This window comes from Canis aureus, chromosome 25 (assembly GCF_053574225.1).
Source record: "Canis aureus isolate CA01 chromosome 25, VMU_Caureus_v.1.0, whole genome shotgun sequence".
Lineage (NCBI taxonomy): Eukaryota > Metazoa > Chordata > Mammalia > Carnivora > Canidae > Canis > Canis aureus.
The window spans coordinates 45,584,591-45,607,217 of record NC_135635.1 but is presented as its reverse complement, the minus strand read 5'-3'; the positions used below and the strand labels follow the sequence as shown (position 1 = coordinate 45,607,217).

Here is a 22,627-nt window from a genome sequence, read left to right as displayed (position 1 = left end):
ATGGCTGAACCATCTGCCAGAAAACATAAATCTAGTTGTCAGGCATCTAGGAGGGTGGGACTTCCTTTGTTGAAACTGATTCATACCTTCCAGGATACAAGTATGTGGTGGGACCTTCTCTCCAGAGATTACATGAGTGGACCTCTCTGCCTATAGATTTCCAATCAGGCCCCTTTCCCTCAGAGCCTAAATCTGAAGAACATATCAGCCTTCCATTCAAAAACCCCAGTGAAGGGAGTTCATGTTTAATGGATGTGTACTTTCCATCTGGGGAGATGAAAAAGTTCTAGAGATGGATGGTGGTGATGGCTGCACAGTGAATATACTTAGTGCCACTGAACCATACACTTAAAATGGTTATAATGGGCAAATTTTGATATGGATATGTTACCACAATAAAAGCTGAAAGTACCCAGATCCTGTCAGGAAAAAAAAGTAAATGAAAAATCCTATTTAGCATATGGGTCTTGTCAGTGCACCCCAAAAGTCTTTAGGCTTGTACTATTGTCTTGTGGCAAAAAGGATCCCTGAATTTATGAGCTCAACCCTCTATGACACCAAGAATGCTCTTTGTTTAAAAGGGATGTTACAAGTTTTCATTTGTAAATAGTGGAGCCAGAGTTATCAGAAAGCCACCCCCAGATTACATCCAGTCCCAAGAAAGCTTTCTGTCTACAGTGACTACACCAAATCTTCATGTCTAAGGAGAGACGTGGGAGAAGGACAGGTTCTCCTTCCTTACCTCTAGGCCAGTTGTGCCAGATTTTCAGTTCCTAGAAAATCTTGTGGCCACCTTTGACATACATAAGGTGGGATACCTACCTGTGGATCTCCTATACAGGGCCACTTCTAGCGTCTCTACCTGAGGTACCCACCCAGCTGTGGACATCCTTCCACTCTTCCGTGTATTGGGAGTTTCACCTTTGTACTCACCAATGGCCCTCCCTATGCACTGGATAAACAGTCTGGGTCACCCTCTTCCCAGGCCCCAAGGCAGCCACTGTTGTTTTGTGATTTGGTGGAGTGATTTTCACAAGGCTAATTAGAGGAATTCTCCCTAGCTATTAAGCCAAGATGGGGAGAGGCAAAAAAAATATAAAAGAAGAGAAAAGCTGGAATAATTTTACCTGTGAGTTAATGAGAGTGCTTTTGCAGCTTCCCATTAGAACAAGATGTTTTCAGATCCAAATGATTTCATTAATTAGCAAGTTGTACACACATTAGTGTTAAAGTAAGTGAAGCCATGGAGGAAGTTGAAAACTGAACTGCAAAACAAGTTTCAGAGGTGTCTGCTGGTGGAGGAGTGCTCTGAGTGCTCCTCACTGAAGGGGAGGGAGATCTCTGGCTCAGGCCTACCAGGGCCAGCAGCAGGCTTTGTTATTAGACCTTCGATGCCACCGCCTGGGGTGCTGAGAAAGTGGTGGGAGACACAAAATGGGAGACTCCCCTTTGTGCTGTGGCCAGAAGTTCTTCTGCTCTCAGAATCCTTCCTGTGCCCTTCATGGGGCACAAGGGCTGGAGCCTGAAATACTTTTCTGTCCACTCCCATCCCCTGCCCCTCATTCTCTGCATTGCTGGTCAAAATAGCTTTTCTTTTAGCCTCAAATATGCCATACTGGCAGACCTCAGAGATATTGAAGGTTCAATTCCAGACCACTGCAAGGAAAGGAATGTTGCATTAAAGCAAGTCAAATGCATGTTTTGGTTTCCCGATGCATATAAAGGTTATGTTTACACTACGCTGGAGTCTATTAAAGCGTGCAATAGCATTATCTCTAAAAACTCAACATATATACCTTAATTAAAAAATACTTTTTTTGCTAAAAAATGCTATTATCTGAGCTTTCAGTGAGTCATAATCACCAATCACAGATCACCATAACAAATATAATAATAATAAAGAAGTTTGAAATGTTGTGAGAATTACCCACATGTGACACAGAAACACTAAATGAGCAAATGTTGCTGGGAAAGTGGCTTGGCAGATTTGCTTAATGCAGGGTTGCCACAAATCCTCAATTTGTGAAAAATGCAGCATCTGCAAGCACAATAATATGAAGTACAATAAAGCGAGGTATGCCTGAACTTCCTCTGCCCCAGGGCTGTGAAGCATGCTGTCCCCCTCAGCCTGGAAGACTTTCCCACAGTCCCCTCCTACCTAGCCTTCAGCTCTCAGCCCAAGCATCTCTCTTCCCCAAGCTCCAATATATCTCCTTGGAATGATTTTCCTTCCTTTGGAGCATTAGTCTCACTTCAGAACTATATGTCTATTTAGTGGTTTTTGAGCATTTTTATTTGTCTTTCACATTGTACTGAGTTTTGTGAAGACAGGAACCGCCCGCTCTTTTCACTGCTTTAGCACTAATGCCTTGCTTGGTGCTCAGCATGTGGCAGGCACCCAGCAAGTATTTACTGAAGAAGGGACAAAACTCAATCTAGGTTAATGTTCTTGCTGTCATGGTGATCTGATGGACTTTGCTGCAATGGAGTCTGCTCTACAGGTAAGGATGTGAATGGACAGGTAAGTTTCAGAGGCCTGCAAACTTAGGCAGAGACTACTGAGTAGGCTACAGAGAGGCCAAAAGGAAGCTACAGCAGTCCGTGGGGCTCCCTTCCAGCCATCAGGGATGCCACCAGAGTCCTGAAATAATGCTCTGTTCGCCCGTCCCTTTCTCAGCTGGGGGCCATACCACCCACCTGAGCACCCAGTCCAGAAATCTGATTCCTGAGGCTTTTCCCTTTAACTGGTTACCAAGTCATGCAAGTTTGATTTTGAAGTATCCTTGGACGAGAACAAATTATTTTTACTATATAAGTAACATATGAAAAATAATGTATTATAGAGAAAATGACAGAGAACATAGAAAATCATAGAGAAATAGAAAATACTTATTATAGAGAAATTAAAAAACATGGGAAGCAAAAAGAAGAGGGAAGTCATCCCTTATTCCACCACTCAGAGATGACCACTGTTGCCTTTGGCATGTATTTTGGATATTTTGGTTCATGACTTGTTTTCTTCTTCTTTATCCTCTTGGTGTTTTTCATTCAGTTAACAGTCTCTTTATGTCCAGTTTTACCCAATCTTCATGTTACAGTTAGAAAGCTCATGCTGAAGCACAAACTGGGGGCACCTGGGTGGCTCAGTGGTTGATCATCTGCCTTCAGCTCAGGTCATGGTCCAGGTCCTGGGATCAAGTCCCTCACCAGGCTCCCTGCTCAGTGGGGAATCTGCTTCTCCCTTTCCCTTAGACCTCCCCCCACCAACACTTGTGCTCTCTCTCTCTCAAAATAAATAAATAAAATCTTAAAAAATAAGGTACAAACTGGAATGTGTTGCTCCCCTGATGAAAAGTCCTTTGATGACCCTCACCACCTACAGGTAAAACCCACCTGCCTCCTTTCATACTTTGATCACATCCGATTCCAGTTTACACCTTACATTCCAAGAATATACTGAACTGTCTAAAGTTCTCTCCTTTCATGGCTCCCTATCTTAGCATATGCTATTCCACCTGCCTTGAATATCATTCCCTGCAGCCTCTTGCATCTTCTCATCTTTCTATCTCAGCACATAGTAGTGACTCAATGCACATGAAACAGAATTACATTTGTAAGCACAGGCTGCCTTAGAAAACACTAACCACAATTATGAAAGAATTGGAAACCATGTCATGCAATAATCTTTAGAAGAAACTGAAGATATATTGTCAGGAAAAGATAAGACTCATGGAATGGGAAAAGCATAAGCAGAGAGGGTGATATCAATGATTTTCACATGATTTAAACTGCTATTTTGAGGAACAGTTAGATGAATTTGATGTAACCACATGGATGGAACCAGGACTAATGAGGAGGTTTCCAGAAAAGGTTAGGTTCAACAGAAATGAAAACTATCAAAAAACCAGACCTATCTGAAGGTAGAATGAGATACTTTAAGAGATAGTGGGATAGCCAAAATATGGAAAGAGCCCAGATGTCCATTGACAGATGAATGGATAAAGAAGATATGATTATATATATATAATATACATATATCATATATATATGTAATGGAATATTAATCAGCCATAAATAGAATGAAATCTTTCCATTTGCTGCAATGTGGCTAGAACTAGAGGGTATTATGCTAAGGGAAATAAATCAGTCTGAGAAAGACAAATACCATAAGATTTCACTCATATGTGGAATTTAAGAAACAAAACAGATGAACATAGGGGAAGGGAAGGAAAAATAAAATAAGATAAAAACAGAGAGGGAGGCAAACCATAAGAGACTCTCAACTCTAGGAAACAAGCTGAGGGTTGCTGGAGGGGAGGGGGGTGGGGGGATGAGGTAACTGGGTGATGGGCATTAAGGAGGGCACCTGATGAAATGAGCACCTGCTGTTATATGTGACTTATGAATACTAAATTCTACCCCCAAACTAATAATACACTATATATCAACTAATTGAATTTAAATAAAAAAATAAAAGAGGTAGTGGGCTCTCCATCTTCAGATGTGTCCAAGTATTGACTGAACAAGTTCTTGGAGGAGGTGCCTTGTTGTCATTCAGCCACTGGGTGAAGAATTGCCAGGCACACTAAAGTCCCCTATATCCTGATTAACCTATTCTGAAGACATTACCATGGGTCAGGTACAGCTCTCAGCACTCTCCTTGGATTATTCTATTTCCCCCTTCATAGGCAACAACCTATGAAGTAGGTACTATTATTAACTGTATTTTACAGATGAGAAAAGTGAGTCCTAGAGAAGTTAAATGACTTTCCCATAGTTACATAGCTGGTGAGTGGTGGTATGGGGTACAGCGCCAGGCAGCCTGGCTCCAGAGCCTATGGTCTTCATCATTGTGCTAAATGTTTCCCTATACCAACTAGACTGTGGGTCTCAGCCTCTAAAATCTGCATCTAATAAGCAGTAACACATGTTTGCAACATCTGCAGTGAAGGTTGAGAAGCCTACTTCCTGCTTTCAGGAGAGCCCACATGTTTCCAAGCCAAGTCCAGGAAAGGCTTCTAGTTTCTGCCTGCTTTCCTCACAGCCAGGCCAGGATGGCAGAACTCAGGCTGCTGCATGAAAGCATAGGGCCAGAAGTCGTTCTTTCCCATCCATCATACAGACTGTAGCTCTCAAGGCCTGGATGCTTAATATCTTTTCTTTGGGACTGGCTCCCAGCTGTCCCAGAAACAGTTCCTCCAGCTCAAGCTCTAATTTGGAAAACACATTGATATTTTGCCACCCAAGTGTTCCCCTGCAATAAGCCACACTTACAGATAAGCAATTGCTAGGCCCTTCTTCAGGGCTGGCTGATCATGTCGGTGGAAGCAAATGGGCCCTAGGTAAGCCTAGTGAAGAAACTACTGGAAAATGCCCTGGTAACACAAGATCAATAAAAGCCTACAAATGAGATGAGTCTATTTTCCTAGCCTCAACTCAGGATATGAGATCTGACAAATACACGTGTACTAATGGGGACAATAAGGGAGTATATTTGATATGAGAACTATACCAGGAAATTTGGAACATAGAGATCCACACAGGGATTAAACATATCATCTAGAAATTCAGGGTCTGTTAATCTACAATTCATGTCAGGTGACCTCTTGGTAGAAGGAAAATCTCCCAAAATGCCCAATATTCAATGCTGAATTTAAGAAAAGGACAGAGATGGAGCTTAGTTGGCATATGGCCTTTTCTTTTCTCCCTCTTATGTTGCTGTTAAGCCCTGGACTAATGGCTGCATGCCTTCAGGGGTCCAGCCTGCAAATTCAAGGTCAGTAAAGGCTTAGAGGATCTGAGTTTATAAATCATCCTATTTTTTCCTTTAAAGATTAAGAGAAATCATCAATCAGTTATCGAAAGTAAAACCTGGCTTCTTTCCTGAAGGCAGTGTTGAGATTAGCCTGAAAATGCCCTGGCTGACTGAAGTTGGTGCTTCCACACCTGTTACAGATGGTCCACCATGATGGATACATGGCTGAAGACACATCATACTCTTGTTTTATAAAAGAGCATCCCACTAAAGCCTGCTTTGGTGATGAATTGTTCTTTTCAGGGCCCCAGGAGTCACATCAGGAAGGAATTTGAAAATGACTTTGTGAGCAAGAGCCTGAACAAGGAAAATGAAAAGTTACTGGGGCTGAAAGGTAATGTGCAAAAGAGTTGTCTTATCAAGCGCTAGACCTACAGGCTCTGTTCTTTTCATGTAAACTCTGTTTCCATGCTCCTTCTTTTGAACTAAACTTTTAAGTCATTCTGGTATAAAATGAGAGGAAAGGGAAAAATAATTGAAGACCCCGCCAAATTGGAGATCTTTGCTAATATTAGTTTGATTTCAGTGTTTAGGTTCCACATTGACTTAAGCGTTTTTGTTGGTGGCTAGGAATGTACACTTCATGTCCAACTTTTCAGACTCCACAGTTCCAGCCAAGCATTCAGAAAGCAATAAAAATGATCAAGAAATTCTGATTGTAGAACTGACAAGGAAACTGCTGAGAATCACTGAACCAGCAGAAGAGTGGTTTGGGTTTAGTGTAGTGGTGGTAGGTACAAGTTTCTCATAGATAGACTCAGTTTATCAGAACAGGAGGAGGACTTTGGGATCACCTAATGTAGTATTTTAATCTTCACTCATTCAAAGGATATATATTAAGTTATGTTTCATGGGCCACCTGCTATGTTAGGGTTGGAATAGAGTGGTGGATAAGAGGTCTATAGGCATTGTAATGGAAGCCAAACATTAATCAATCATACAAATAAATAATTACCAATGCGTCAAGAGTTTTAAGGGAAGAGAACAAGGTATGCTGAGGATCATCCTTTGGCACAGAGGGTAGAGGAAGGCTTCCCAAAGAGGAAGAGAACATGGCCAGGTGAGTGGGCAGGTAGACAGGTCCAGGCAGAGAGGTCTATAAGTTCCAGCTGAAGAAGGTTGCCTGAACAGCTCAGGAAAGACCTATGGCTCTCCTAATTGTTAGCCTCATGCTTTTTCTTTGGCTTTGTTCTGCCTATTAAAAACATTACTGGAAGGAGATTTGGGAAACCAGTTTGCTGCTTGTTTGAAGTATGGGAAAGCAGAAAATCACTTTCACTTTCGGAGAAAACAATTCAGGAAGCACAATGAGAAAGACTCTCCTGACAACTTCCTCATTTGTAAAATGGAGGAAATAATCCAAGCCACAGGGAGAGCAGAGGAAGGCAGGGAATTGGGCCAAGAGTGTTCTACAGGCATACCTTGTTTTACTGTGCTTTGCTCTGCTGCACTTTGCAGATACTACATTTGTTTTTACAAATCGAAGGTTTATGGCAACCCTGCATTAAGTCTATTTGTGCCATTTTTCTCGGCAGCATTTTGCTCACTTTGTGTCTCTGCATATTTTGGTAATTTTCAAAATATTTCAAATGTTTTCATTATTATTATATTTGTTATGGTCATCTGTGATCTTTGATGTATCATTGTAATTATTTAGGGGTGCCATGAACCCCACCCATATAAGATGGCAAACCTAGTAAGTGTTGTATGTGTTTGCCTGCTCTACCAACTAACTACTGAAACACAATAATATTGAAATTAGGCCAGTTAATAACCCTACAATGGTCTCTAGGTGTTTAAGTGAAAGGAAGAGTTATGTGTGTCTCTCTCTCCTTTTAAATCAAAAGCTAGCAATGATTAAGCTTAGTGAGGAAGGCATGTATAAAGCTGAGACAGGCTGAACTCCAGGCCTCTTATACCAAACAGCCAAGATGTGAATGCAAACGAAATGTTCTCGAAGGAAACTAAAAGTGTTATTCTAGTGAGCACACACAATTAAGAAAGTGAAACAGCCTTATCGTTGACATGAAGAGAGTTCTAGTGGCCTGGAGACCAGATCTCACTAAGCATAACATTCCATTAAACCAAAGCCTAATCCGGAGTAAGGCCCTAAGTCCCTTCAGTTCTATGAAGGTTGAGAGCGGTGAAGAAGCTGCAGAAGAAAAGTTTGAAGCTAACAGAGGTTGGTTCATGAGGTTTAAGGAGAGAAGCCATCTCCATGACATAAAAGTGCAAGATGAAGCAACAGGCACTGATGGAGAAGCTGTAGCAAGTTATTAGAAGATCTAGCCAAGATCATTAATGAAAGTTGCTACACTAAACAGATTTTCAATGTAGACAAAATAGTCTTATATTGGAAGATGCTTTCTAGACTTTTATAACTAGAGAGGAGAAGTCAATGCCTGGTCTCAAAACTTCAAAGGACAGGTTGACTCCTGTTAGGGGCTAATGTAGTTGGTGAATTTAAGTTAAGGCCAATGCTTTGCCATTCTAGGGCCCACAAAAATTATGTTAAATATACTCTGACTATGCTGTATAAATGGAAAAACAAAGCCTGGATGACAGCACATCTATTTACAATACAGTTTACTAAATATTTTAAACCCACTGTTGAGAACTAATTCCCAGAAAAAATGGTTCCTTTCAAAATATGACTGCTCACTAACAATGTACCTGGTCAGCTAAGAGCTCTAATGGAGGTGTACAATGAGATGAATGCTGTTTTCATGCCCACTAATGGAACATCCATTCTGCAGCCCATGGATCAAGGAGTAATTTCAACTTTTACAATTTAAGAAATACATTCTGTAAAACCACAGTTCCTACTGATAGTGATTCCTCAGATGGATCTGGGAAGAGTAAACTGAAAACCTTCTGGAAAGGATTCACCATTCTAGATGCTAGTAAGAACATCTGTGATTCACAGCAAGAGGTTAAAATATCAACATTAACAAGAGTTTGGAAGAAGTTGATTCCAACCTTCATTGCTGACTTTGACAGGATCAAGACTCCAGAGGAAGTAACTGCAGATGTGGTGGAAAGAGAAAAAGAACTACAAGTAGAAGTGGGACCTGAAGATGGGACTACATTGCTGCAATCTTGTGATAAAACTAGAACAGTTGAGGAGTTGCTTCTTATGGATGAGCAAAGAAAGTGGTTTCTTGAATGGAATCTACTGCTGGTGAAGATTCCATGAAAACTGCTGAAATGACAGCAAAGGACTTAGAATATTACATAAACTTAGTTGATAGAGCAGTAGTGGGGTTTGAGAGGATGGACTCTAATTTTGAAAGAGGTTCTACTATGGGGAAAATACTATCTAAGAGTATTACATGCTACAGAGAAATTGTTCATGAAAAGAAATGTCAAACAATGGAGCAAACTTCATCATTGTAGAGGAATATATTTCCATTAAACAGGTGCCCAATAGAGCATTGTCCTTACCATGTCCATTAAGACCCCTATTGTCCCTAGACCTGAATCACTTTGGACGTGGGACACAGATGTTGAGGAAGTGTAGATAAAATACCAACATTTCCCAGGAGGAGAATCTAGGATGATGCTTTTCTTCTTTAACTACTACATCTCCTTAAGTTTGCCCTGGCAGAAATACTATCAGAGGGGCTCCCCTTCTCTAATGAGGAGAAACTGATACCTAGACAGTAGAGAGCTCTTCTTCTAAGGTCAAAGTTGTTTTCTCCAGGCCACCACACACAACTGTGCATTCCTTACCTGTGAACCTATTGAGCACCTATGAAGTACTCTGCTGATCGCTATGGGAGGTGGGGGAGAAGGATAGTGCAATGCAGTGGTTAAAGCAGAAGGACCCCTGGTTGACCCAAATGACCAAGTTGAATCCTGGCTCCACCACTTCTCAGACAAGTGACCTTGGATAAACTATTTGATCTCATCTTAAGGTAAGGATGATGATACTCCCTACCCTTGATTAAACCAGTCAATTCACATTAAATACTTAGAACAATTGTGGCGGATAGTAAATGCCATTATTATTGTAAGCATGGTCAAGCTATCAATGGAAACCTAAAGCAGTGAATGTGCACACAGGTTACCTGGAATCTTGTTAAACTGCAGATTCTGATTCAGGCTATGTAGGGAGGAGCCTGAGTTCTATATTTCTGAGCATGCCTGGGTGATACCAAAGCTCTTCTTGCTCCACTGACCACACTTTGGGAAGCAAGGCCATAGAGCATGCTGGTCACTCTGGGAGGTCACAGCAATCAATCTCGTCAGGTCTTGCTCTTAAGTAGTTATTGGATTTTCATCGTAGTAGGGTGATCCTTGTCACATCACTCTTGTCAGATAATTTATATGAGGGAGGAGAGGCAAGACGGCGGAAGAGTAGGGTCCCCAAGTCACCTGTCCCCACCAAATTACCTAGATAACCTTCAAATCATCCTGAAAATCTACGAATTCGGCCTGAGATTTAAAGAGAGACCAGCTGGAATGCTACAGTGAGAAGAGTTCGCGCATCTATCAAGGTAGGAAGACGGGGAAAAAGAAATAAAGAAACAAAAGGCCTCCAGGGGGAGGGGCCCCGCGAGGAGCCGGGCTGAGGCCGGGGCGAGTGTCCCCAGGACAGGAGAGCCCCGTCCTAGAGGAGCAGGAGCTGCACCAACCTTCCCGGCGGAAAGGCCTCGCGGGGAGTTGGAGCAGGACCCAGGAGGGCGGGGATGCCCTCGGGCTCCCGGGGACACTAACAGGCACCTGCGCCCCGGGAGAGTGCGCCGAGCTCCCTAAGGGCTGCAGCGCGCACGGCGGGACCCGGAGCAGCTCGGGGGGCTCGGGGGCGGCTCCGTGGAGGGGGCTGCGGGGCGGGAGCAGCTCGGGGGGCTGCGGGGCGGGAGCGCGAATCCAACAGCGCAGGCCCCGGAGCACAGGGCGCCGGGACACAGCCCAGGATCCCGCCTCCCCCCGGGACAGGCAGAGGCCAGGAGGGCCCAGGACCACAAGGACGCTCCTGCCCGGAGCTGAGCAGATCAGCGGCCCCGCCCCGGAGCCTCCAGGCCCTGCAGACGGAGAGCTCCTGAGCTACTGCGGGGGCTGACTCCAGGGCTCCAGAGCTGGTCCCGCCACTGGGGCTGTTCCTCCTGGGGCCTCACGGGGTAAACAACCCCCACTGAGCCCTGCACCAGGCAGGGGGCAGAGCAGCTCCCCCAAGTGCTAACACCTGAGAATCAGCACAGCAGGCCCCTCCCCCAGAAGACCAGCTAGACTGACAAGTTCCAAGGGAAGTCAAGGGACTTAAAGTATACAGAAGCAGAAGATACTCCCCTGTGGTATTTTTTTTTTCTGTTTGCTTCCCCCACCCTTTTTTCCCTTTCTTTCTTTTTCTTTCTCTTTTTTCTTCCTTTTTTCTTTTTCTCTTTCCTTCTTTCTCTCTTTTTCTCCTTTTCCTAATACAACTTGTTTTTGGCCACTCTGCACTGAGCAAAATGACTAGAAGGAAAAGCTCACCTCAAAAGAATCAGAAACAGTCCTCTCTCCCACAGTGTTACAAAATCTGGATTACAATTCGATGTCAGAAAGCCAATTCAGAAGCACTATTATACAGCTACTGGTGGCTCTAGAAAAAAGCATAAAGGACTCAAGAGACTTCATGACTGCAGAATTTAGATTGAATCAGGCAGAAATTAAAAATCAATTGAATAAGATGCAATCCAAACTAGAAGTCCTAACGACGAGGGTTAAAGGAGGTGGAAGAAGGAGTGAGTGACATAGAAGACAGGTTGATGGCAAAGAGGGAAACTGAGGAAAAAAGAGACAAAACAATTAAAAGACCATGAGGATAGATTAAGGGAAATAAACGATAGCCTGAGGAAGAAAAACCTACGTTTAACTGGGGTTCCCAAGGGCGCCGAAAGGGACAGAGGGCCAGAATATGTATTTGAGCAAATCATAGCTGAAAACTTTCCTAATCTGGGAAGGGAAACAGGCATTCAGATCCAGGAAATAGAGAGTCCCCCCCTAAAATCAATAAAAACCATTCGACACCTCAACATCTAATAGTTAAGCTTGCAAATTCCAAAGATAAAGAGAAGATCCTTAAAGCAGCAAGAGACAAGAAATCCCTGACTTTTATGGGGAGGAGTATTAGGGTAACAGCAGACCTCTCCACAGAGACCTGGCAGGCCAGAAAGGGCTGGCAGGATATATTCGGGGTCCTAAATGAGAAGAACATGCAACCAAGAATACTTTATCCAGCAAGGCTCTTATTCAAAATGGAAGGAGAGATAAAGAGCTTTCAAGACAGGCAGGAACTGGGATCCCTGGGTGGCGCAGCGGTTTGGCGCCTGCCTTTGGCCCAGGGCGTGATCCTGGAGACGCAGGATCGAATCCCACGTCAGGCTCCCGGTGCATGGAGCCTGCTTCTCCCTCTGCCTGTGTCTCTGCCTCTCTCTCTCTCTCTCTCTGTGACTATCATAAATAAATAAAATCTTTTAAAAAAAAAAAAAAGACAGGCAGGAACTGAAAGAATATGTGACCTCCAAACCAGCTCTGCAAGAAATTTTAAGGGGGACTCTTAAAATTCCCCTTTAAGAAGAAGTTCAGTGGAACAATCCACAAAAACAAGGACTGAATAGATATCATGATGACACTAAACTTATATCTTTCAATAGTAACTCTGAACGTGAACGGGCTTAATGACCCCATCAAAAGGCGCAGGGTTTCAGACTGGATAAAAAAGCAGGATCCATCTATTTGCTGTCTACAAGAGACTCATTTTAGACAGAAGGACACCTACAGCCTGAAAATAAAAGGTTGGAGAACCATTTACCATTCAAATGGTCCTCAAAAGAAAGCAGGGGTAGCCATCGTTATATCAGATAAACTAAAATTTACCCCGAAGACTCTAGTGAGAGATGAAGAGGGACACTATATCATACTTAAAGGATCTATCCAACAAGAGGACTTAACAATCCTCAATATATATGCCCCGAATGTGGGAGCTGCCAAATATATCAATTAATAACCAAAGTTAAGGCATACTTAGATAATAATACACTTATACTTGGTGACTTCAATCTAGCGCTTTCTACACTCGATAGGTCTTCTAAACACAACATCTCCAAAGAAATGAGCTTTAAATGATACACTGGAGCAGATGGATTTCACAGATATCTACAGAACTTTACATCCAAACTCAACTGAATACACATTCTTCTCAAGTGCACATGGAACTTTCTCCAGAATAGACCACATACTGGGTCACAAATCAGGTCTGAACCGATACCAAAAGATTGGGATCGTCTGCATATTCCCAGACCATAATGCCTTGAAATTAGAACTAAATCACAACAAAAAGTTTGGAAGGACTTCAAACACGTGGAGGTTAAGGACCATCCTGCTAAAAGATGAAAGAGTCAACCAGGAAAGTAAGGAAGAATTAAAAAGATTTATGGAAACTAATGAGAATGAAGATACAACCGTTCAAAATCTTTGGGATGCAGCAAAAGCAGTCCTGAGGGGGAAATACATTGCAATACAAACATCCATCCAAAAACTGGAAAGAACTCAAATACAAAAGCTAACCTTCCACCTAAAGGAGCTAGAGAAAAAACAGCAAATAGATCCTACACCCAGCAGAAGAAGAGAGTTAATAAAGATTCGAGCAGAACTCAATGAAATCGAGACCAGAAGAACTGTGGAACAGATCAACAAAACCAGGAGTTGGTTCTTTGAAAGAATTAATAAGATAGATAAACCATTAGCCAGCCTTATTAAAAAGAAGAGAGAGAAGACTCAAATTAATAAAGTCATGAATGGGGATCCCTGGGTGGCGCAGCGGTTTAGCGCCTGCCTTTGGCCCAGGGCGCGATCCTGGAGACCCGGGATCGAATCCCACATCGGGCTCCCGGTGCATGGAGCCTGTTTCTCCCTCTGCCTGTGTCTCTGCCTCTCTCGCTCTCTCTGTGTGACTATCATAAATAAATAAAAATTAAAAAAAAATAAAGTCATGAATGAGAAAGGAGAGATCACTACCAACACCAAGGAAATACAAACGATTTTAAAAACATATTATGAACAGCTATACACCAATCTTCTAGATTGCTCTTAGGCAATCTAGAAGAAATGGACGCATTTCTGGAAAGCCACAAACTACCAAAACTGGAACAGGAAGAAATAGAAAACCTGAACAGGCCAATAACCAGGGAGGAAATTGAAGCAGTCATCAAAAACCTCCCAAGACACAAAAGTCCAGGGCCAGATGGCTTCCCAGGGGAATTCTATCAAACCTTTAAAGAAGAAACCATACCTATTCTCCTAAAGCTGTTTGGAAATATAGAAAGAGATGGAGTACTTCCAAATTCGTTCTATGAGGCCAGCAACACCTTAATTCCAAAACCAGACAAAGACCCCACCAAAAAGGAGAATTATAGACCAATATCCCTGAAGAACATGGATGCAAAAATTCTCAACAAGATACTAGCCAATCAGATCCAACAGTACATTAAGAAAATTATTCACCATGACCAAGTAGGATTGATCCCCGGGACACAAGGCTGGTTCAACACTCATAAAACAATCAATGTGATTCATCATATCAGCAAGAGAAAAACCAAGAACCATATGATTCTCTCATTAGATGCAGAGAAAGCTTTTGACAAAATACAGCATCCATTCCTGATCAAAACTCTTCAGAGTGTAGGGATAGAGGGAACATCCCTCAACATCTTAAAAGCCATCTACGAAAAGCCCACAGCAAATATCATTCTCAAGGGGGAAGCACTGGGAGCCTTTCCCCTAAGATCAGGAACAAGACAGGGATGTCCACTCTCACCACTGCTATTCAACATAGTACTGGAAGTCCTAGCCTCAGCAATCAGACAACAAAAAGACATTAAAGGCATTCAAATTGGCAAAGAAGAAGTCAAACTCTCCCTTTTGGCCAATGACATAATACTCTACATAGAAAACCCAAAAGCCTCCACCCCAAGATTGCTAGAACTCATACAGCAATTTGGCAGCATGGCAGGATACAAAATCAATGCCCAGAAGTCAGTAGCATTTCTATACACTAACAATGAGAAAGAGAAATTAAGGAGTCAATCCCATTTACAATTGCACCCAAAAGCATAAGATACCTAGGAATAAACCTTACCAAAGAGGTAAGGGATCTATACACTAAAAACTATAGAATACTTCTGAAAGAAATTGAGGAAGACACAAAGAGATGGAAAAATATTCCATGCTCATGGATTGGCAGAATTAATATTGTGAAAATGTCAATGTTACCCAGGGCAATTTACACGTTTAATGCAATCCCTATCAAATACTATGGACTTTCTTCAGAGAGTTAGAACAAATTATTTCAAGATTTGTGTGGAATCAGAAAAGACCCCGAATAGCCAGGGGAATTTTAAAAAAGAAAACCATATCTGGGTTTTCATTTCATCACAATGCCAGATTTCAGGTTGTACTACAAAGCTGTGGTCATCAAGACCGTGTGGTCCTGGCACAAAAACAGACACATAGATCAATGGAACAGAATAGAGAACCCAGAAGTGGACCCTCAACTTTATGGTCAACTAATATTCGACAAAGGAGGAAAGACTATCCACTGGAAGAAAGACAGTCTCTTCAATAAATGGTGCTGTGAAAATTGGACATCCACATGCAGAAGAATGAAACTAGACCACTCTCTTGCACCATACACAAAGATAAACTCAAATTGGATGAAAGATCTAAATGTGAGACAAGATTCCATCAAAATCCTAGAGGAGAACACAGGCAACACCTTTTTTGAACTCGGCCACAGTAACTTCTTGCAAGATACATCCACGAAGGCATAAGAAACAAAAGCAAAAATGAACTGTTGGGACTTCATCAAGATAAGAAGCTTTTGCACAGCAAAGGATACAGTCAACAAAACTAAAAGACAACCTAAAGAATGGGAGAAGATATTTGCAAATGACCTTTCAGATAAAGGGCTATTTTCCCATATCTATAAAGAACTTATTAAACTCAACACCAAAGAAACAAACAATCCAATCATGAAATGGGCAAAAGACATGAACAGAAATCTCACAGAGGAAGACATAGACATGGCCAACATGCACATGAGAAAATGCTCTGCATCACTTGCCATCAGGGAAATACAAATCAAAACCACAATGAGTTACCACCTCACACCAGTGAGAATGGGGAAAATTAACAAGGCAGGAAACCACAAATGTTGGAGAGGATGCGGAGAAAAGGGAACCCTCTTACACTGTTGGTGGGAATGTGAACTGGTGCAGCCACTCTGGTAAACTGTGTGGAGGTTCTTCAAAGAGTTAAAAATAGACCTGCCCTATGACCCAGCAATTGCACTGTTGGGGATTTACCCCAAAGACACAGATGCAATGAAATGCCGGGACACCTGCACCCCGATGTTTCTAGCAGCAATGGCCACAATAACCAAACTGTGGAAGGAGCCTCGGTGTCCATCGAAAGATGAATGGATAAAGAAGATGTGGTCTATGTATACAATGGAATATTACTCAGCCATTAGAAATGACCAATACCCACCCTTTGCTTCGATGTGGATGGAACTGGAGGGTATTATGCTGAGTGAAGTAAGTCAATCAGAGAAGGACAAATATTATATGGTCTCATTCATTTGGGGAATATAAATAATAGTGAAAGGGAATAGAAGAGAAGAGAGAAGAAATGGGTAGGAAATATCAGAAAGGGAGACAGAACATAAAGACTCCTAACTCTGGGAAACGAACCTAGGGGTGGTGGAAGGGGAAGAGGGTGGGGGGTGGGGGTGAATGGGTAACGGACACTGAGGGGGGCACTTGACGAGATGAGCACTGGGTGTTATTCTGTATGTTGGCAAATTGAACACCAATAAAAAATAAATTTATTATTTAAAAAAAGATATTTTATATGATCGGTAAAGTGCATGAAGTCAGTGTTGGATACAGAAAATACTACATCCTAATTGATATCAGGGTCCTATAGGATTCTTTACTACAATTTTTCTTCTTCTTTTTTCCTAGACATATGATCATGGCAGAGGGTGAGACAGAGAGACAAATACCTACACTGCACTGCTGGGGAGCAAAAGTGATGTATGCTAGTGTCTCCTTCCAGTAACAATAAAAGCTATCTAACAGAATTATGGAAAGGACCCTGATGATTATGACCCAATCCTGCAACATTACAGGAAGGAATTGCTCAGTGTCAATTTTCCCTCTTGACAGCAGGGCCTATATCATCAGCACTCTTACCAAGCTTACATCTTTAAAGGTTACTTATGTCCACCAACTGGCAAACCCATACTTTTGCCATGGCCATTATTTGCCTTGGCCCAGTTGGTGCCATTCATTACTCCCTTCTTTTTGAAACTCTCTCCCACCTTGTCTCTGTGACAGGTGTACAGCTGTAGTTCTTCCACTTCCACAGTTAATTCTTTGCCTTCCCTCTCCTTCCTCCCTTCTGAACCTCCTTTAATTTGAAGACTATTACAAAGACCAAAAAAAAAAAAAAATGCAGTTGCTACCTATGAAGAGCTGTAAGCTAGATGGAGAGGCAGACATGGAAACAGCTAATTGCAGAAATGGGTGACAATATTCCTAATAATTATGCCCAAAGAATTGTGGGAGCAATAAGGAAGCGGAGGAATGTACATGTGAACTGTGTCAGTGGATGAAGCTTCCTTCTGCTCTTTTTATTCAGTTAGTCTTCTACCCCTTGTGTGGCTGTGTCTAACTCTGTTTTTCTCAGGAAATTCATCCACTGTCTCTTAAAAGGTTAGTAGTCACCACCATTAGATGAGCCCAAATTTGCAATTAGATTTTCTTTGCCTTCTATTTTGGGTTCAAGTCATATTACTCTGTAAGCCTATTAGATACTTCTGCTGGGTTGTCCTACCTTCCATCTCCTCACACTCAAGAAACCTAAACCTGAGCTCATAGCCTTTTTCCAAAAATCAGTCTCCATAAGGTTCAACCTTGGCTTACTTCTTCTTCATCAATTGCAGACAATTCTTCATCCCATAGCATCTGTCATATATGCTCTTCCTACTGCAGCCACTGCTGTCCTTGTCATCTTCTACCTGGATTGATTCACTAGGCTTCATGTCTCCAGTTCTTTTCCACTCCAACCCATTCTGCAGCATTGGCCCATTACTCATCCTAAAACTGCCCTGCTCAGAAGCCTGCAATGGTTCCATCACAGAAGATAGACTCCAAATTTCCTTTTATATGATCTGCATATAGTAGGTACCCAAAATTTACTTGCAGAAAAAAATGAAACCAAGTGACAAATCATAAGAGTAGGTTCCAGCAAAAAATGGGTGGTTACCAGGAGTGGGAAGGAGAGTGGTTTGTGGAGAGAGTCATCTTGAGAAGGAGGTGTGATGGTGCCAACTCAATAGCCTGCAGGGAAGGATCTAGGGACATGAAAACTCTGACCTCACTCACCTCTCTCCTACTGAGCTCCTGCTCTGCTCCCTATTGATTGGATCCAACTGAAAGCCAGAGGGCAAGGCAGCTTTTTGCTGTACTCCATCTGATCAGCTCCCCTAGGCCTGAGAGCAGAGTAGAGAAGGGTGTGGAGTAGATGTGGTGGGGCAAATGGAACGCTGTGGCCAGACAGAACAATGAGTTTAGGGTAGTTGGCAAAGTATCATGGACTTTCTGTGTGCCACTATCACCATTCTATTAGGAGGAACCACCCTATTGACTCTAACTCTCTAGCCAATCAGAGTTGGTCCTCATCTTCCAACGTCATACCTGACTGACGTTTAACAATGAATGCTCCTATCAGCATTTCTATCGTGACAATCAGATTGTCACCACCATCATCAACAATATCAGCTTGTGACTATTGGTCTAAAGCTTATCTCTGATTCACATGAACTTGTTTGGACTGGCTAGAAATTACAGGTGTGATAAAACTCACAGATTATGTTTTATGCCTTCATTCGGCCAACAAAGAAATGAACACTTTTTAATGGTTCACAGGCTTAAAATGGCTTTCAAAAAAAAAAAAAAAAAAAAAAGGTCTAGAACCAGGAAGACAGTTCCTCTTGGGTTTAGGAGTAAGTTTGTCATACTGAGAAGTTCAAGGATGCTGGATGCATTTTCTTACTGGAAAAGAGTATTCCTATTAAGGGAGGAAAAACTCTTGCCTGGATAGCTTTCCTATAGTCTCAAGTTTTATTATTTTTTTTACATGTTCTTATTAAAATGTTTTTACTCATTAGAGGTTTCCATTTCTTTTTAATTTAACCTTTCCATATTAATAAATTTATGCATCTCACAAGTGGTTTAATGAGCACCAAAGGAGGACTGTTGTCTTAGGAAAGGGTTGGCAAATACTCTGTTGCCTAATAAATTTAAAACTTTAAGAGAATTAAAATATCAACCTTGATATTGAATTAATTTTTTGTATTAGCAATATGGGTTGGAAAGAGAACCTCAGAGAAAAAAAATACTTAAGAAATCCTGATATTTGAAGAAAATAAATATGGCAAAATGGAAACAAGACAATCCAAAGTGAACGATAATGATAATATCATTTCTTGAGGACTACAACTTGTTCAGCATAACACACCTGGAGCTGGAATTAAAAGCTAAGCTAAGTTTACTTTAAAACCTCAACTGTTAGCTACTATCTAGATAAGAATGGCAGATATACTGCATCACTCTCTGACACTTGTGACAGATGTTGTTATCTATCATGGCTTCTTTTCCTCCTGTCCTAGTTGGGGCCTTGCAATCCTTCTCAACAGTATCATTCTCATGACAGCTCTAATCCTTTGGAAGTCTTTGGGATCATGATTTGCCATCCCTGTAAATGCTGCCTCCCTACTGGTGACAAACTATTATCTTTCTGCTACAGGCAGAATAGGAAACAGACTTCTTTTGGCACTTGTCAATGATTCAGCTGCCTGGGCCTGCACTTTTTCTTTTGGTTTAAACCTCTTTGAAAAAATTGTAAAATACAGCATACATACAGAAAAGTGCAAAAAAGAAAGAGGTTACAGGATATAAACTATCATAAAATAAAGCCATATAATGAACTATAACTCAGGTCCAGAAACAGAACATCACCAGCTCTATAGGAGCCCTACTCGTGCCCCCACTGGTAGTACCCCCTTCTACATCTAGATAGCCACTACATTATACTTCAGTGGCATGTCAAAAAGTATTTTCTTTACAAAAAAAAAATCTTGAGTCTATCAATAGATGAGAAAAAATTTCATAAAATTCAGCATTTATTCTCCAATCTCTAGCATTCTTTTCTGTATTTCCCATTCTTTTAAAAAATTTTTTTTTAATTTTTATTTATTTGTGATAGTCACACACAGAGAGAGAGAATGAGGCAGAGACACAGGCAGAGGGAGAAGCAGGCTCCATGCACCGGGAGCCCGACGTGGGATTCGATCCGGGTCTCCAGGATTGCGCCTTGGGCCAAAGGCAGGCGCCAAACCGCTACGCCACCCAGGGATCCCTCCCATTCTTTTAATTTTGTGATTCATCCTCAGTATTTTCCCCTGACCTGTTTTCAGCTGTGCTAAATCTTTTCTAAATCCATTCACTGCATGTTTTATATTTGCTATTGTATTCTCCATATCTAAAATATATATATATAAATTTAATCTTATGGTTCTCTGGAAAATGATCAATCTTGTCTTTGATCTTTTTGTATATAGTAAATACAGTTATTTATTTTTTAATTTATATAGTCAATATAGTTATTTTCAAGTCTATCTCTGATAATTCCAATATCTGAGTCCCCTTTGGGACTATTTCTATTGTCCACTGTTTCTACTCATTTTCATTCCTGTTGTCTTGTTTCCTTGTGTGCCTAGTTATTTTGTATTGTGGGTTAGACCTTATTTTTGCAAAATTGCTTTTCAAAATAACTTGAGAACTTTGATGATGTATCCTTTTCCAGAGAAGATTGATATTTGTTTTAGTCAGGCATTTTTTTTCAAGTTTCAGAAGAGATTTAGAATATTTTGTTCAGCCTTTCTAGTTGTACTCAGTAGGACAGTCGATCCAAACTACCTCATGTGGCATTTCAGAAAGGAAAAGTGATCTGTACTTCATAAGAAAGACTATGTACTGAGACACTACCACCCCAGATCCAGGTAACTGGGTCTTTGAATATGTGGACATATTAAAAAGGGTTGGGAAATCTCTGCTAGTCAAATTCTCTTAGTGCCAGATTCTGGATAGAGCTTATTTGAGTGAAGTTTCTGTGAACTGGCTATATACAGAGTGAAATAACTGGTAATAAGATTAAACAGAAGGGAGTGATGGTTGGTTACAGACACTGCTGATTCTTACTCCTTTCAGAAATGTGTAAAAGGTACAGCTTTTAGGAAAATTGAAAAATGTCTCCATGATTCAGGCGGCAAATGAGACATGATTACTATAGAGTTATCAAGTTGGATGAGTTACTAAGATAGTCCCGATTATATCTCTTTTTTCCAACAAACATTATTATACCCAGGCAACTCACAGCTTTCTCTTCCCTAGCTGTTCTTGAGGTAGAGTTTAACAAAGAAACAAACTTGTTTATTGATGCCAACTTATGGTGGCTCTGTATGCTAAAGTCAATCTTTCTATGAAACTCAAACAAAATGTTCTTAGGATTCCAGACTTATTTATTTCCCTTCTTGGCTAAACTCACAAATGAATCAATAGAGGCTTTGGCACTGATCAAATTTTCTATAGAGGGGAACATCTCTAAGCATTATGCTCAGTGTTTTGTTTTGTTTAGAGAGATTTCAGATTTACCGGGAGAAAAAATGCCAGACTATTTTCTCCTCTGCCTATAATAGCTGTGTGATCTTGGCAGCCATGTCACCTTTTTGGGTCTAGGTCTCAAAAAATCTTTAAAAGAGGGTATTGGGTGAGAAAGCCCACTCTGGATCTAAAATTTGCTGAGTTATTTTCTAAATATCTTAAGAAAGATTTTAGTACTTTTTCTTCTTCCAACTACCACAGTGCCTGATATATAAGTCCTCAATAAATGTGTGACTAATGAATTAACACATAACTTTTATAATATAACATAGAATTATATTATATAATATATAAGAAATAATATTATTTGTAATTTATATAATGTTTGGGGAATACTTTACTTCTGCCAACATATTAGTCACCAATTTTGAGATTTAAAAATCAAGCACATTTCCATTCCTAGCCATTTTGGAGAAAATAGTAGCTGATGTGCCCTCTACTATAAACATTAAAGAAGTAGGCAAACTATGAGGAAATTATTTTCAGGAAGTGGACAAAAAGCAGCACAGGACAGTAATCCCTGAGAGAATTGAAACTCAAGAGGTAAACACCATAATTCTGTGACTAGGAACAATTTCCTCATTGCGGCACCAAGAGCTACAGTCAAAGCAGACACACCACTGCAGCTCCACTGATCTGAGAAGGCAGAGATCAGATCAGAATTTAGGCAGCTGTAGTGGCTGTCATGTGACATCAAAGAGGAGGCAGCTAGGTAGATAAGGAGCCCTAGAAGTTTGTGTAGGGGTCTCTTATGCATCCATGGCTGAGGGCTGGGTCATACATGTGCAAGGTGAAACCAATGAGGACTATCAGATAGGGTGAAAAGCAGAAAAAAGGGCAGCCCCGGTGGTGCAGCGGTTTAGCGCCACCTGCAGCCCAGGGCGTGATCCTGGAGACCCTGGATCGAGTCCCACATCGGGCTCTCTGTATGTTGCCTGCTTCTCCCTCTGCCTGTGTCTCTGCCTCTCTCTCTCTGTCTCTATGAATAAATAAATAAAATCTTTAGAAAAAAAAAAAAAGCAGAAAAAAATACTATAGGCTA

The 22,627-nt window shown here is 41.3% G+C and overlaps 1 protein-coding gene across 40 annotated transcripts in view; it reads right to left on the bottom strand.

Moving 5' to 3' along the window:
- CACNA1C (calcium voltage-gated channel subunit alpha1 C) overlaps nt 1-22,627 on the bottom strand; it is a 746,135-nt gene that overhangs the window by 219,154 nt on the left and 504,354 nt on the right. The window lies entirely within an intron of this gene.